Source organism: Brachyhypopomus gauderio, chromosome 6, assembly GCF_052324685.1.
Source record: "Brachyhypopomus gauderio isolate BG-103 chromosome 6, BGAUD_0.2, whole genome shotgun sequence".
NCBI lineage: Eukaryota > Metazoa > Chordata > Actinopteri > Gymnotiformes > Hypopomidae > Brachyhypopomus > Brachyhypopomus gauderio.
In genome coordinates this window covers 3711754-3727729 of record NC_135216.1, presented here as the reverse complement: position 1 = coordinate 3727729, position 15976 = coordinate 3711754, and the positions used below count along the sequence as shown (strand labels likewise).

Genomic DNA, 15976 nt, shown 5'->3' with positions numbered 1-15976 from the left:
GGCACCATCCATATGACATATTTTTGGACTTGTTCAAAGGGTGCACTCTATGAGCAAAATATCATGTGCATGTTGAAATTGCAAGCAGCCAGAAGGTCTTTCAAGTTTGCGATGAGGACCATTTAGAGAAGAAGTGGTAATAACTTGAATTCCAATCACATGCGTCGTTAAATTGAGATATCATGAGCGTCCTCAAATGCTGTAATGATGAGATTCACCAGTATTACAAGATATATGTTTGGGAATGAAATCAGCAGCCTTTAATGAGTGATGATTGAGAGAGAACAATGTCGTAAGATATCTGACTGAAAATGAATTGGACTGCTTGAAAAGGTCATATACGAAATGTTTAAAAGGCAAGAATAGCATAGTATCACAACAAACAGGGTAAAGCAAACACATCCAGATGCCACTAGGGGGCACCCAGAGTTGAACTGGGGACCTCTTGATCTGCAGTCAAATGCTCTACCACTGAGCTATACCCCCAGCAGGAAGTGTGATTTGCAACCTCAATGTGAGCACATGAGCAGGAAAAACACAAGCTCACAAGATACCTGATGTGGAGCTTAGAGGAGATTTTGGAAGGTGACAATCTAAAGGAATGCTTTGAGTAACAGTAAAAATGCTCGCCCAGTGGCGTAAATCCTGAACAAATGCTTTTCTCAGGAATCCATTTTTAAACACATTGGCACTTCCTGAGCAGTGACTGCTGGATGATATTATGAAATGGCACCATCCATATGACATATTTTTGGACTTGTTCAAAGGGTGCACTCTATGAGCAAAATATCATGTGCATGTTGAAATTGCAAGCAGCCAGAAGGTCTTTCAAGTTTGCGATGAGGACCATTTAGAGAAGAAGTGGTAATAACTTGAATTCCAATCACATGCGTCGTTAAATTGAGATATCATGAGTGTCCTCAAATGCTGTAATGATGAGATTCACCAGTATTACAAGATATATGTTTGGGAATGAAATCAGCAGCCTTTAATGAGTGATGATTGAGAGAGAACAATGTCGTAAGATATCTGACTGAAAATGAATTGGACTGCTTGAAAAGGTCATATACGAAATGTTTAAAAGGCAAGAATTGCATAGTATCACAACAAACAGGGTAAAGCAAACACTACCAGATGACACTAGGGGGCACCCAGAGTTGAACTGGGGACCTCTTGATCTGCAGTCAAATGCTCTACCACTGAGCTATACCCCCAGCAGGAAGTGTGATTTGCAACCTCAATGTGAGCACATGAGCAGGAAAAACACAAGCTCACAAGATACCTGATGTGGAGCTTACAGGAGATTTTGGAAGGTGACAATCTAAAGGAATGCTTTGAGTAACAGTAAAAATGCTCGCCCAGTGGCGTAAATCCTGAACAAATGCTTTTCTCAGGAATCCATTTTTAAACACATTGGCACTTCCTAAGCAGTGACTGCTGGATGATATTATGAAATGGCACCATCCATATGACATATTTTTGGACTTGTTCAAAGGGTGCACTCTATGAGCAAAATATCATGTGCATGTTGAAATTGCAAGCAGCCAGAAGGTCTTTCAAGTTTGCGATGAGGACCATTTAGAGAAGAAGTGGTAATCACTTGAATTCCAATCACATGCGTCGTTAAATTGAGATATCATGAGTGTCCTCAAATGCTGTAATGATGAGATTCACCAGTATTACAAGATATATGTTTGGGAATGAAATCAGCAGCCTTTAATGAGTGATGATTGAGAGAGAACAATGTCGTAAGATATCTGACTGAAAATGAATTGGACTGCTTGAAAAGGTCATATACGAAATGTTTAAAAGGCAAGAATTGCATAGTATCACAACAAACAGGGTAAAGCAAACACTACCAGATGCCACTAGGGGGCACCCAGAGTTGAACTGGGGACCTCTTGATCTGCAGTCAAATGCTCTACCACTGAGCTATACCCCCAGCAGGAAGTGTGATTTGCAACCTCAATGTGAGCACATGAGCAGGAAAAACACAAGCTCACAAGATACCTGATGTGGAGCTTAGAGGAGATTTTGGAAGGTGACAATCTAAAGGAATGCTTTGAGTAACAGTAAAAATGCTCGCCCAGTGGCGTAAATCCTGAACAAATGCTTTTCTCAGGAATCCATTTTTAAACACATTGGCACTTCCTGAGCAGTGACTGCTGGATGATATTATGAAATGGCACCATCCATATGACATATTTTTGGACTTGTTCAAAGGGTGCACTCTATGAGCAAAATATCATGTGCATGTTGAAATTGCAAGCAGCCAGAAGGTCTTTCAAGTTTGCGATGAGGACCATTTAGAGAAGAAGTGGTAATAACTTGAATTCCAATCACATGCGTCGTTAAATTGAGATATCATGAGTGTCCTCAAATGCTGTAATGATGAGATTCACCAGTATTACAAGATATATGTTTGGGAATGAAATCAGCAGCCTTTAATGAGTGATGATTGAGAGAGAACAATGTCGTAAGATATCTGACTGAAAATGAATTGGACTGCTTGAAAAGGTCATATTCGAAATGTTTAAAAGGCAAGAATTGCATAGTATCACAACAAACAGGGTAAAGCAAACACTTCCAGATGCCACTAGGGGGCACCCAGAGTTGAACTGGGGACCTCTTGATCTGCAGTCAAATGCTCTACCACTGAGCTATACCCCCAGCAGGAAGTGCGATTTGCAACCTCAATGTGAGCACCTGAGCAGGAAAAACACAAGCTGACAAGATACCTGATGTGGAGCTTACAGGAGATTTTGGAAGGTGGCAATCTAAAGGAATGCTTTGAGTAACAGTAAAAATGCTCGCCCAGTTGCGTAAATCCTGAACAAATGCTTTTCTCAGGAATCCATTTTTAAACACATTGGCACTTCCTGAGCAGTGACTGCTGGATGATATTATGAAATGGCACCATCCATATGACATATTTTTGGACTTGTTCAAAGGGTGCACTCTATGAGCAAAATATCATGTGCATGTTGAAATTGCAAGCAGCCAGAAGGTCTTTCAAGTTTGCGATGAGGACCATTTAGAGAAGAAGTGGTAATAACTTGAATTCCAATCACATGCGTCGTTAAATTGAGATATCATGAGCGTCCTCAAATGCTGTAATGATGAGATTCACCAGTATTACAAGATATATGTTTGGGAATGAAATCAGCAGCCTTTAATGAGTGATGATTGAGAGAGAACAATGTCGTAAGATATCTGACTGAAAATGAATTGGACTGCTTGAAAAGGTCATATACGAAATGTTTAAAAGGCAAGAATAGCATAGTATCACAACAAACAGGGTAAAGCAAACACATCCAGATGCCACTAGGGGGCACCCAGAGTTGAACTGGGGACCTCTTGATCTGCAGTCAAATGCTCTACCACTGAGCTATACCCCCAGCAGGAAGTGTGATTTGCAACCTCAATGTGAGCACATGAGCAGGAAAAACACAAGCTCACAAGATACCTGATGTGGAGCTTAGAGGAGATTTTGGAAGGTGACAATCTAAAGGAATGCTTTGAGTAACAGTAAAAATGCTCGCCCAGTGGCGTAAATCCTGAACAAATGCTTTTCTCAGGAATCCATTTTTAAACACATTGGCACTTCCTGAGCAGTGACTGCTGGATGATATTATGAAATGGCACCATCCATATGACATATTTTTGGACTTGTTCAAAGGGTGCACTCTATGAGCAAAATATCATGTGCATGTTGAAATTGCAAGCAGCCAGAAGGTCTTTCAAGTTTGCGATGAGGACCATTTAGAGAAGAAGTGGTAATAACTTGAATTCCAATCACATGCGTCGTTAAATTGAGATATCATGAGTGTCCTCAAATGCTGTAATGATGAGATTCACCAGTATTACAAGATATATGTTTGGGAATGAAATCAGCAGCCTTTAATGAGTGATGATTGAGAGAGAACAATGTCGTAAGATATCTGACTGAAAATGAATTGGACTGCTTGAAAAGGTCATATACGAAATGTTTAAAAGGCAAGAATTGCATAGTATCACAACAAACAGGGTAAAGCAAACACTACCAGATGACACTAGGGGGCACCCAGAGTTGAACTGGGGACCTCTTGATCTGCAGTCAAATGCTCTACCACTGAGCTATACCCCCAGCAGGAAGTGTGATTTGCAACCTCAATGTGAGCACATGAGCAGGAAAAACACAAGCTCACAAGATACCTGATGTGGAGCTTACAGGAGATTTTGGAAGGTGACAATCTAAAGGAATGCTTTGAGTAACAGTAAAAATGCTCGCCCAGTGGCGTAAATCCTGAACAAATGCTTTTCTCAGGAATCCATTTTTAAACACATTGGCACTTCCTAAGCAGTGACTGCTGGATGATATTATGAAATGGCACCATCCATATGACATATTTTTGGACTTGTTCAAAGGGTGCACTCTATGAGCAAAATATCATGTGCATGTTGAAATTGCAAGCAGCCAGAAGGTCTTTCAAGTTTGCGATGAGGACCATTTAGAGAAGAAGTGGTAATCACTTGAATTCCAATCACATGCGTCGTTAAATTGAGATATCATGAGTGTCCTCAAATGCTGTAATGATGAGATTCACCAGTATTACAAGATATATGTTTGGGAATGAAATCAGCAGCCTTTAATGAGTGATGATTGAGAGAGAACAATGTCGTAAGATATCTGACTGAAAATGAATTGGACTGCTTGAAAAGGTCATATACGAAATGTTTAAAAGGCAAGAATTGCATAGTATCACAACAAACAGGGTAAAGCAAACACTACCAGATGCCACTAGGGGGCACCCAGAGTTGAACTGGGGACCTCTTGATCTGCAGTCAAATGCTCTACCACTGAGCTATACCCCCAGCAGGAAGTGTGATTTGCAACCTCAATGTGAGCACATGAGTAGGAAAAACACAAGCTCACAAGATACCTGATGTGGAGCTTAGAGGAGATTTTGGAAGGTGACAATCTAAAGGAATGCTTTGAGTAACAGTAAAAATGCTCGCCCAGTGGCGTAAATCCTGAACAAATGCTTTTCTCAGGAATCCATTTTTAAACACATTGGCACTTCCTGAGCAGTGACTGCTGGATGATATTATGAAATGGCACCATCCATATGACATATTTTTGGACTTGTTCAAAGGGTGCACTCTATGAGCAAAATATCATGTGCATGTTGAAATTGCAAGCAGCCAGAAGGTCTTTCAAGTTTGCGATGAGGACCATTTAGAGAAGAAGTGGTAATAACTTGAATTCCAATCACATGCGTCGTTAAATTGAGATATCATGAGTGTCCTCAAATGCTGTAATGATGAGATTCACCAGTATTACAAGATATATGTTTGGGAATGAAATCAGCAGCCTTTAATGAGTGATGATTGAGAGAGAACAATGTCGTAAGATATCTGACTGAAAATGAATTGGACTGCTTGAAAAGGTCATATTCGAAATGTTTAAAAGGCAAGAATTGCATAGTATCACAACAAACAGGGTAAAGCAAACACTTCCAGATGCCACTAGGGGGCACCCAGAGTTGAACTGGGGACCTCTTGATCTGCAGTCAAATGCTCTACCACTGAGCTATACCCCCAGCAGGAAGTGCGATTTGCAACCTCAATGTGAGCACATGAGCAGGAAAAACACAAGCTGACAAGATACCTGATGTGGAGCTTACAGGAGATTTTGGAAGGTGGCAATCTAAAGGAATGCTTTGAGTAACAGTAAAAATGCTCGCCCAGTTGCGTAAATCCTGAACAAATGCTTTTCTCAGGAATCCATTTTTAAACACATTGGCACTTCCTGAGCAGTGACTGCTGGATGATATTATGAAATGGCACCATCCATATGACATATTTTTGGACTTGTTCAAAGGGTGCACTCTATGAGCAAAATATCATGTGCATGTTGAAATTGCAAGCAGCCAGAAGGTCTTTCAAGTTTGCGATGAGGACCATTTAGAGAAGAAGTGGTAATAACTTGAATTCCAATCACATGCGTCGTTAAATTGAGATATCATGAGCGTCCTCAAATGCTGTAATGATGAGATTCACCAGTATTACAAGATATATGTTTGGGAATGAAATCAGCAGCCTTTAATGAGTGATGATTGAGAGAGAACAATGTCGTAAGATATCTGACTGAAAATGAATTGGACTGCTTGAAAAGGTCATATACGAAATGTTTAAAAGGCAAGAATAGCATAGTATCACAACAAACAGGGTAAAGCAAACACATCCAGATGCCACTAGGGGGCACCCAGAGTTGAACTGGGGACCTCTTGATCTGCAGTCAAATGCTCTACCACTGAGCTATACCCCCAGCAGGAAGTGTGATTTGCAACCTCAATGTGAGCACATGAGCAGGAAAAACACAAGCTCACAAGATACCTGATGTGGAGCTTAGAGGAGATTTTGGAAGGTGACAATCTAAAGGAATGCTTTGAGTAACAGTAAAAATGCTCGCCCAGTGGCGTAAATCCTGAACAAATGCTTTTCTCAGGAATCCATTTTTAAACACATTGGCACTTCCTGAGCAGTGACTGCTGGATGATATTATGAAATGGCACCATCCATATGACATATTTTTGGACTTGTTCAAAGGGTGCACTCTATGAGCAAAATATCATGTGCATGTTGAAATTGCAAGCAGCCAGAAGGTCTTTCAAGTTTGCGATGAGGACCATTTAGAGAAGAAGTGGTAATAACTTGAATTCCAATCACATGCGTCGTTAAATTGAGATATCATGAGTGTCCTCAAATGCTGTAATGATGAGATTCACCAGTATTACAAGATATATGTTTGGGAATGAAATCAGCAGCCTTTAATGAGTGATGATTGAGAGAGAACAATGTCGTAAGATATCTGACTGAAAATGAATTGGACTGCTTGAAAAGGTCATATTCGAAATGTTTAAAAGGCAAGAATTGCATAGTATCACAACAAACAGGGTAAAGCAAACACTTCCAGATGCCACTAGGGGGCACCCAGAGTTGAACTGGGGACCTCTTGATCTGCAGTCAAATGCTCTACCACTGAGCTATACCCCCAGCAGGAAGTGCGATTTGCAACCTCAATGTGAGCACCTGAGCAGGAAAAACACAAGCTGACAAGATACCTGATGTGGAGCTTACAGGAGATTTTGGAAGGTGGCAATCTAAAGGAATGCTTTGAGTAACAGTAAAAATGCTCGCCCAGTTGCGTAAATCCTGAACAAATGCTTTTCTCAGGAATCCATTTTTAAACACATTGGCACTTCCTGAGCAGTGACTGCTGGATGATATTATGAAATGGCACCATCCATATGACATATTTTTGGACTTGTTCAAAGGGTGCACTCTATGAGCAAAATATCATGTGCATGTTGAAATTGCAAGCAGCCAGAAGGTCTTTCAAGTTTGCGATGAGGACCATTTAGAGAAGAAGTGGTAATAACTTGAATTCCAATCACATGCGTCGTTAAATTGAGATATCATGAGCGTCCTCAAATGCTGTAATGATGAGATTCACCAGTATTACAAGATATATGTTTGGGAATGAAATCAGCAGCCTTTAATGAGTGATGATTGAGAGAGAACAATGTCGTAAGATATCTGACTGAAAATGAATTGGACTGCTTGAAAAGGTCATATACGAAATGTTTAAAAGGCAAGAATTGCATAGTATCACAACAAACAGGGTAAAGCAAACACTACCAGATGCCACTAGGGGGCACCCAGAGTTGAACTGGGGACCTCTTGATCTGCAGTCAAATGCTCTACCACTGAGCTATACCCCCAGCAGGAAGTGTGATTTGCAACCTCAATGTGAGCACATGAGCAGGAAAAACACAAGCTCACAAGATACCTGATGTGGAGCTTACAGGAGATTTTGGAAGGTGACAATCTAAAGGAATGCTTTGAGTAACAGTAAAAATGCTCGCCCAGTGGCGTAAATCCTGAACAAATGCTTTTCTCAGGAATCCATTTTTAAACACATTGGCACTTCCTAAGCAGTGACTGCTGGATGATATTATGAAATGGCACCATCCATATGACATATTTTTGGACTTGTTCAAAGGGTGCACTCTATGAGCAAAATATCATGTGCATGTTGAAATTGCAAGCAGCCAGAAGGTCTTTCAAGTTTGCGATGAGGACCATTTAGAGAAGAAGTGGTAATCACTTGAATTCCAATCACATGCGTCGTTAAATTGAGATATCATGAGTGTCCTCAAATGCTGTAATGATGAGATTCACCAGTATTACAAGATATATGTTTGGGAATGAAATCAGCAGCCTTTAATGAGTGATGATTGAGAGAGAACAATGTCGTAAGATAACTGACTGAAAATGAATTGGACTGCTTGAAAAGGTCATATTCGAAATGTTTAAAAGGCAAGAATTGCATAGTATCACAACAAACAGGGTAAAGCAAACACTTCCAGATGCCACTAGGGGGCACCCAGAGTTGAACTGGGGACCTCTTGATCTGCAGTCAAATGCTCTACCACTGAGCTATACCCCCAGCAGGAAGTGCGATTTGCAACCTCAATGTGAGCACATGAGCAGGAAAAACACAAGCTGACAAGATACCTGATGTGGAGCTTACAGGAGATTTTGGAAGGTGGCAATCTAAAGGAATGCTTTGAGTAACAGTAAAAATGCTCGCCCAGTGGCGTAAATCCTGAACAAATGCTTTTCTCAGGAATCCATTTTTAAACACATTGGCACTTCCTGAGCAGTGACTGCTGGATGATATTATGAAATGGCACCATCCATATGACATATTTTTGGACTTGTTCAAAGGGTGCACTCTATGAGCAAAATATCATGTGCATGTTGAAATTGCAAGCAGCCAGAAGGTCTTTCAAGTTTGCGATGAGGACCATTTAGAGAAGAAGTGGTAATAACTTGAATTCCAATCACATGCGTCGTTAAATTGAGATATCATGAGCGTCCTCAAATGCTGTAATGATGAGATTCACCAGTATTACAAGATATATGTTTGGGAATGAAATCAGCAGCCTTTAATGAGTGATGATTGAGAGAGAACAATGTCGTAAGATATCTGACTGAAAATGAATTGGACTGCTTGAAAAGGTCATATACGAAATGTTTAAAAGGCAAGAATTGCATAGTATCACAACAAACAGGGTAAAGCAAACACTACCAGATGCCACTAGGGGGCACCCAGAGTTGAACTGGGGACCTCTTGATCTGCAGTCAAATGCTCTACCACTGAGCTATACCCCCAGCAGGAAGTGTGATTTGCAACCTCAATGTGAGCACATGAGCAGGAAAAACACAAGCTCACAAGATACCTGATGTGGAGCTTACAGGAGATTTTGGAAGGTGACAATCTAAAGGAATGCTTTGAGTAACAGTAAAAATGCTCGCCCAGTGGCGTAAATCCTGAACAAATGCTTTTCTCAGGAATCCATTTTTAAACACATTGGCACTTCCTAAGCAGTGACTGCTGGATGATATTATGAAATGGCACCATCCATATGACATATTTTTGGACTTGTTCAAAGGGTGCACTCTATGAGCAAAATATCATGTGCATGTTGAAATTGCAAGCAGCCAGAAGGTCTTTCAAGTTTGCGATGAGGACCATTTAGAGAAGAAGTGGTAATCACTTGAATTCCAATCACATGCGTCGTTAAATTGAGATATCATGAGTGTCCTCAAATGCTGTAATGATGAGATTCACCAGTATTACAAGATATATGTTTGGGAATGAAATCAGCAGCCTTTAATGAGTGATGATTGAGAGAGAACAATGTCGTAAGATATCTGACTGAAAATGAATTGGACTGCTTGAAAAGGTCATATACGAAATGTTTAAAAGGCAAGAATTGCATAGTATCACAACAAACAGGGTAAAGCAAACACTACCAGATGCCACTAGGGGGCACCCAGAGTTGAACTGGGGACCTCTTGATCTGCAGTCAAATGCTCTACCACTGAGCTATACCCCCAGCAGGAAGTGTGATTTGCAACCTCAATGTGAGCACATGAGCAGGAAAAACACAAGCTCACAAGATACCTGATGTGGAGCTTAGAGGAGATTTTGGAAGGTGACAATCTAAAGGAATGCTTTGAGTAACAGTAAAAATGCTCGCCCAGTGGCGTAAATCCTGAACAAATGCTTTTCTCAGGAATCCATTTTTAAACACATTGGCACTTCCTGAGCAGTGACTGCTGGATGATATTATGAAATGGCACCATCCATATGACATATTTTTGGACTTGTTCAAAGGGTGCACTCTATGAGCAAAATATCATGTGCATGTTGAAATTGCAAGCAGCCAGAAGGTCTTTCAAGTTTGCGATGAGGACCATTTAGAGAAGAAGTGGTAATAACTTGAATTCCAATCACATGCGTCGTTAAATTGAGATATCATGAGTGTCCTCAAATGCTGTAATGATGAGATTCACCAGTATTACAAGATATATGTTTGGGAATGAAATCAGCAGCCTTTAATGAGTGATGATTGAGAGAGAACAATGTCGTAAGATATCTGACTGAAAATGAATTGGACTGCTTGAAAAGGTCATATTCGAAATGTTTAAAAGGCAAGAATTGCATAGTATCACAACAAACAGGGTAAAGCAAACACTTCCAGATGCCACTAGGGGGCACCCAGAGTTGAACTGGGGACCTCTTGATCTGCAGTCAAATGCTCTACCACTGAGCTATACCCCCAGCAGGAAGTGTTATTTGCAACCTCAATGTGAGCACATGAGCAGGAAAAACACAAGCTCACAAGATACCTGATGTGGAGCTTACAGGAGATTTTGGAAGGTGACAATCTAAAGGAATGCTTTGAGTAACAGTAAAAATGCTCGCCCAGTGGCGTAAATCCTGAACAAATGCTTTTCTCAGGAATCCATTTTTAAACACATTGGCACTTCCTGAGCAGTGACTGCTGGATGATATTATGAAATGGCACCATCCATATGACATATTTTTGGACTTGTTCAAAGGGTGCACTCTATGAGCAAAATATCATGTGCATGTTGAAATTGCAAGCAGCCAGAAGGTCTTTCAAGTTTGCGATGAGGACCATTTAGAGAAGAAGTGGTAATCACTTGAATTCCAATCACATGCGTCGTTAAATTGAGATATCATGAGTGTCCTCAAATGCTGTAATGATGAGATTCACCAGTATTACAAGATATATGTTTGGGAATGAAATCAGCAGCCTTTAATGAGTGATGATTGAGAGAGAACAATGTCGTAAGATAACTGACTGAAAATGAATTGGACTGCTTGAAAAGGTCATATTCGAAATGTTTAAAAGGCAAGAATTGCATAGTATCACAACAAACAGGGTAAAGCAAACACTTCCAGATGCCACTAGGGGGCACCCAGAGTTGAACTGGGGACCTCTTGATCTGCAGTCAAATGCTCTACCACTGAGCTATACCCCCAGCAGGAAGTGCGATTTGCAACCTCAATGTGAGCACATGAGCAGGAAAAACACAAGCTGACAAGATACCTGATGTGGAGCTTACAGGAGATTTTGGAAGGTGGCAATCTAAAGGAATGCTTTGAGTAACAGTAAAAATGCTCGCCCAGTGGCGTAAATCCTGAACAAATGCTTTTCTCAGGAATCCATTTTTAAACACATTGGCACTTCCTGAGCAGTGACTGCTGGATGATATTATGAAATGGCACCATCCATATGACATATTTTTGGACTTGTTCAAAGGGTGCACTCTATGAGCAAAATATCATGTGCATGTTGAAATTGCAAGCAGCCAGAAGGTCTTTCAAGTTTGCGATGAGGACCATTTAGAGAAGAAGTGGTAATAACTTGAATTCCAATCACATGCGTCGTTAAATTGAGATATCATGAGCGTCCTCAAATGCTGTAATGATGAGATTCACCAGTATTACAAGATATATGTTTGGGAATGAAATCAGCAGCCTTTAATGAGTGATGATTGAGAGAGAACAATGTCGTAAGATATCTGACTGAAAATGAATTGGACTGCTTGAAAAGGTCATATACGAAATGTTTAAAAGGCAAGAATTGCATAGTATCACATCAAACAGGGTAAAGCAAAGACTTTCAGATGCCACTAGGGGGCACCCAGAGTTGAACTGGGGGCCTCTTGGTCTGCAGTCAAATGCTCTACCACTGAGCTATACCCCCAGCAGGAAGTGTGATTTGCAACCTCAATGTGAGCACATGAGCAGGAAAAACACAAGCTCACAAGATACCTGATGTGGAGCTTACAGGAGATTTTGGAAGGTGACAATCTAAAGGAATGCTTTGAGTAACAGTAAAAATGCTCGCCCAGTGGCGTAAATCCTGAACAAATGCTTTTCTCAGGAATCCATTTTTAAACACATTGGCACTTCCTAAGCAGTGACTGCTGGATGATATTATGAAATGGCACCATCCATATGACATATTTTTGGACTTGTTCAAAGGGTGCACTCTATGAGCAAAATATCATGTGCATGTTGAAATTGCAAGCAGCCAGAAGGTCTTTCAAGTTTGCAATGAGGACCATTTAGAGAAGAAGTGGTAATAACTTCAATTCCAATCACATGCGTCGTTAAATTGAGATATCATGAGTGTCCTCAAATGCTGTAATGATGAGATTCACCAGTATTACAAGATATATGTTTGGGAATGAAATCAGCAGCCTTTAATGAGTGATGATTGAGAGAGAACAATGTCGTAAGATATCTGACTGAAAATGAATTGGACTGCTTGAAAAGGTCATATACGAAATGTTTAAAAGGCAAGAATTGCATAGTATCACATCAAACAGGGTAAAGCAAACACTACCAGATGCCACTAGGGGGCACCCAGAGTTGAACTGGGGACCTCTTGATCTGCAGTCAAATGCTCTACCACTGAGCTATACCCCCAGCAGGAAGTGTGATTTGCAACCTCAATGTGAGCACATGAGCAGGAAAAACACAAGCTCACAAGATACCTGATGTGGAGCTTACAGGAGATTTTGGAAGGTGACAATCTAAAGGAATGCTTTGAGTAACAGTAAAAATGGTCGCCCAGTGGCGTAAATCCTGAACAAATGCTTTTCTCAGGAATCCATTTTTAAACACATTGGCACTTCCTGAGCAGTGACTGCTGGATGATATTATGAAATGGCACCATCCATATGACATATTTTTGGACTTGTTCAAAGCATGCACTCTATGAGCAAAATATCATGTGCATGTTGAAATTGCAAGCAGCCAGAAGGTCTTTCAAGTTTGCGATGAGGACCATTTAGAGAAGAAGTGGTAATAACTTCAATTCCAATCACATGCGTCGTTAAATTGAGATATCATGAGCGTCCTAAAATGCTGTAATGATGAGATTCACCAGTATTACAAGATATATGTTTGGGAATGAAATCAGCAGCCTTTAATGAGTGATGATTGAGAGAGAACAATGTCGTAAGATATCTGACTGAAAATGAATTGGACTGCTTGAAAAGGTCATATACGAAATGTTTAAAAGGCAAGAATTGCATAGTATCACATCAAACAGGGTAAAGCAAACACTTTCAGATGCCACTAGGGGGCACCCAGAGTTGAACTGGGGACCTCTTGATCTGCAGTCAAATGCTCTACCACTGAGCTATACCCCCAGCAGGAAGTGCGATTTGCAACCTCAATGTGAGCACATGAGCAGGAAAAACACAAGCTCACAAGATACCTGATGTGGAGCTTACAGGAGATTTTGGAAGGTGGCAATCTAAAAGAATGCTTTGAGTAACAGTAAAAATGCTCGCCCAGTGGCGTAAATCCTGAACAAATGCTTTTCTCAGGAATCCATTTTTAAACACATTGGCACTTCCTGAGCAGTGACTGCTGGATGATATTATGAAATGGCACCATCCATATGACATATTTTTGGACTTGTTCAAAGGGTGCACTCTATGAGCAAAATATCATGTGCATGTTGAAATTGCAAGCAGCCAGAAGGTCTTTCAAGTTTGCGATGAGGACCATTTAGAGAAGAAGTGGTAATAACTTGAATTCCAATCACATGCGTCGTTAAATTGAGATATCATGAGCGTCCTCAAATGCTGTAATGATGAGATTCACCAGTATTACAAGATATATGTTTGGGAATGAAATCAGCAGCCTTTAATGAGTGATGATTGAGAGAGAACAATGTCGTAAGATATCTGACTGAAAATGAATTGGACTGCTTGAAAAGGTCATATACGAAATGTTTAAAAGGCAAGAATTGCATAGTATCACAACAAACAGGGTAAAGCAAACACTACCAGATGCCACTAGGGGGCACCCAGAGTTGAACTGGGGACCTCTTGATCTGCAGTCAAATGCTCTACCACTGAGCTATACCCCCAGCAGGAAGTGTGATTTGCAACCTCAATGTGAGCACATGAGCAGGAAAAACACAAGCTCACAAGATACCTGATGTGGAGCTTAGAGGAGATTTTGGAAGGTGACAATCTAAAGGAATGCTTTGAGTAACAGTAAAAATGCTCGCCCAGTGGCGTAAATCCTGAACAAATGCTTTTCTCAGGAATCCATTTTTAAACACATTGGCACTTCCTAAGCAGTGACTGCTGGATGATATTATGAAATGGCACCATCCATATGACATATTTTTGGACTTGTTCAAAGGGTGCACTCTATGAGCAAAATATCATGTGCATGTTGAAATTGCAAGCAGCCAGAAGGTCTTTCAAGTTTGCGATGAGGACCATTTAGAGAAGAAGTGGTAATCACTTGAATTCCAATCACATGCGTCGTTAAATTGAGATATCATGAGTGTCCTCAAATGCTGTAATGATGAGATTCACCAGTATTACAAGATATATGTTTGGGAATGAAATCAGCAGCCTTTAATGAGTGATGATTGAGAGAGAACAATGTCATAAGATATCTGACTGAAAATGAATTGGACTGCTTGAAAAGGTCATATACGAAATGTTTAAAAGGCAAGAATTGCATAGTATCACATCAAACAGGGTAAAGCAAACACTTTCAGATGCCACTAGGGGGCACCCAGAGTTGAACTGGGGACCTCTTGATCTGCAGTCAAATGCTCTACCACTGAGCTATACCCCCAGCAGGAAGTGTTATTTGCAACCTCAATGTGAGCACATGAGCAGGAAAAACACAAGCTCACAAGATACCTGATGTGGAGCTTACAGGAGATTTTGGAAGGTGACAATCTAAAGGAATGCTTTGAGTAACAGTAAAAATGCTCGCCCAGTGGCGTAAATCCTGAACAAATGCTTTTCTCAGGAATCCATTTTTAAACACATTGGCACTTCCTGAGCAGTGACTGCTGGATGATATTATGAAATGGCACCATCCATATGACATATTTTTGGACTTGTTCAAAGGGTGCACTCTATGAGCAAAATATCATGTGCATGTTGAAATTGCAAGCAGCCAGAAGGTCTTTCAAGTTTGCGATGAGGACCATTTAGAGAAGAAGTGGTAATAACTTGAATTCCAATCACATGCGTCGTTAAATTGAGATATCATGAGTGTCCTCAAATGCTGTAATGATGAGATTCACCAGTATTACAAGATATATGTTTGGGAATGAAATCAGCAGCCTTTAATGAGTGATGATTGAGAGAGAACAATGTCGTAAGATATCTGACTGAAAATGAATTGGACTGCTTGAAAAGGTCATATTCGAAATGTTTAAAAGGCAAGAATTGCATAGTATCACAACAAACAGGGTAAAGCAAACACTTCCAGATGCCACTAGGGGGCACCCAGAGTTGAACTGGGGACCTCTTGATCTGCAGTCAAATGCTCTACCACTGAGCTATACCCCCAGCAGGATGTGCGATTTGCAACCTCAATGTGAGCACATGAGTAGGAAAAACACAAGCTGACAAGATACCTGATGTGGAGCTTACAGGAGATTTTGGAAGGTGGCAATCTAAAGGAATGCTTTGAGTAACAGTAAAAATGCTCGCCCAGTGGCGTAAATCCTGAACAAATGCTTTTCTCAGGAATCCATTTTTAAACACATTG

The 15976-nt window shown here is 40.6% G+C and overlaps 22 non-coding genes across 22 annotated transcripts; all 22 read right to left on the bottom strand.

Annotated features, from left to right (window-relative positions):
• Positions 1-414: 414 nt before the first annotated feature.
• Positions 415-486, bottom strand: trnac-gca (transfer RNA cysteine (anticodon GCA)). Its single transcript has one exon. It is a non-coding gene; the product is annotated as a tRNA-Cys (tRNA).
• Positions 487-1142: 656 nt separating this feature from the next.
• Positions 1143-1214, bottom strand: trnac-gca (transfer RNA cysteine (anticodon GCA)). The gene has a single exon. It is a non-coding gene; the product is annotated as a tRNA-Cys (tRNA).
• Positions 1215-1870: 656 nt separating this feature from the next.
• On the bottom strand, positions 1871-1942 carry trnac-gca (transfer RNA cysteine (anticodon GCA)). Its single transcript has one exon. It is a non-coding gene; the product is annotated as a tRNA-Cys (tRNA).
• A 656-nt stretch (positions 1943-2598) lies between these two features.
• trnac-gca (transfer RNA cysteine (anticodon GCA)) lies at positions 2599-2670 on the bottom strand. Its single transcript has one exon. It is a non-coding gene; the product is annotated as a tRNA-Cys (tRNA).
• A 656-nt stretch (positions 2671-3326) lies between these two features.
• Positions 3327-3398, bottom strand: trnac-gca (transfer RNA cysteine (anticodon GCA)). The gene has a single exon. It is a non-coding gene; the product is annotated as a tRNA-Cys (tRNA).
• Positions 3399-4054: 656 nt separating this feature from the next.
• On the bottom strand, positions 4055-4126 carry trnac-gca (transfer RNA cysteine (anticodon GCA)). The gene has a single exon. It is a non-coding gene; the product is annotated as a tRNA-Cys (tRNA).
• A 656-nt stretch (positions 4127-4782) lies between these two features.
• On the bottom strand, positions 4783-4854 carry trnac-gca (transfer RNA cysteine (anticodon GCA)). The gene has a single exon. It is a non-coding gene; the product is annotated as a tRNA-Cys (tRNA).
• A 656-nt stretch (positions 4855-5510) lies between these two features.
• On the bottom strand, positions 5511-5582 carry trnac-gca (transfer RNA cysteine (anticodon GCA)). Its single transcript has one exon. It is a non-coding gene; the product is annotated as a tRNA-Cys (tRNA).
• Positions 5583-6238: 656 nt separating this feature from the next.
• trnac-gca (transfer RNA cysteine (anticodon GCA)) lies at positions 6239-6310 on the bottom strand. The gene has a single exon. It is a non-coding gene; the product is annotated as a tRNA-Cys (tRNA).
• A 656-nt stretch (positions 6311-6966) lies between these two features.
• Positions 6967-7038, bottom strand: trnac-gca (transfer RNA cysteine (anticodon GCA)). Its single transcript has one exon. It is a non-coding gene; the product is annotated as a tRNA-Cys (tRNA).
• Positions 7039-7694: 656 nt separating this feature from the next.
• Positions 7695-7766, bottom strand: trnac-gca (transfer RNA cysteine (anticodon GCA)). The gene has a single exon. It is a non-coding gene; the product is annotated as a tRNA-Cys (tRNA).
• A 656-nt stretch (positions 7767-8422) lies between these two features.
• trnac-gca (transfer RNA cysteine (anticodon GCA)) lies at positions 8423-8494 on the bottom strand. Its single transcript has one exon. It is a non-coding gene; the product is annotated as a tRNA-Cys (tRNA).
• A 656-nt stretch (positions 8495-9150) lies between these two features.
• Positions 9151-9222, bottom strand: trnac-gca (transfer RNA cysteine (anticodon GCA)). The gene has a single exon. It is a non-coding gene; the product is annotated as a tRNA-Cys (tRNA).
• A 656-nt stretch (positions 9223-9878) lies between these two features.
• Positions 9879-9950, bottom strand: trnac-gca (transfer RNA cysteine (anticodon GCA)). Its single transcript has one exon. It is a non-coding gene; the product is annotated as a tRNA-Cys (tRNA).
• A 656-nt stretch (positions 9951-10606) lies between these two features.
• On the bottom strand, positions 10607-10678 carry trnac-gca (transfer RNA cysteine (anticodon GCA)). The gene has a single exon. It is a non-coding gene; the product is annotated as a tRNA-Cys (tRNA).
• A 656-nt stretch (positions 10679-11334) lies between these two features.
• trnac-gca (transfer RNA cysteine (anticodon GCA)) lies at positions 11335-11406 on the bottom strand. Its single transcript has one exon. It is a non-coding gene; the product is annotated as a tRNA-Cys (tRNA).
• Positions 11407-12062: 656 nt separating this feature from the next.
• trnac-gca (transfer RNA cysteine (anticodon GCA)) lies at positions 12063-12134 on the bottom strand. Its single transcript has one exon. It is a non-coding gene; the product is annotated as a tRNA-Cys (tRNA).
• A 656-nt stretch (positions 12135-12790) lies between these two features.
• Positions 12791-12862, bottom strand: trnac-gca (transfer RNA cysteine (anticodon GCA)). The gene has a single exon. It is a non-coding gene; the product is annotated as a tRNA-Cys (tRNA).
• Positions 12863-13518: 656 nt separating this feature from the next.
• Positions 13519-13590, bottom strand: trnac-gca (transfer RNA cysteine (anticodon GCA)). Its single transcript has one exon. It is a non-coding gene; the product is annotated as a tRNA-Cys (tRNA).
• Positions 13591-14246: 656 nt separating this feature from the next.
• On the bottom strand, positions 14247-14318 carry trnac-gca (transfer RNA cysteine (anticodon GCA)). Its single transcript has one exon. It is a non-coding gene; the product is annotated as a tRNA-Cys (tRNA).
• A 656-nt stretch (positions 14319-14974) lies between these two features.
• trnac-gca (transfer RNA cysteine (anticodon GCA)) lies at positions 14975-15046 on the bottom strand. The gene has a single exon. It is a non-coding gene; the product is annotated as a tRNA-Cys (tRNA).
• Positions 15047-15702: 656 nt separating this feature from the next.
• trnac-gca (transfer RNA cysteine (anticodon GCA)) lies at positions 15703-15774 on the bottom strand. Its single transcript has one exon. It is a non-coding gene; the product is annotated as a tRNA-Cys (tRNA).
• Positions 15775-15976: the final 202 nt, after the last annotated feature.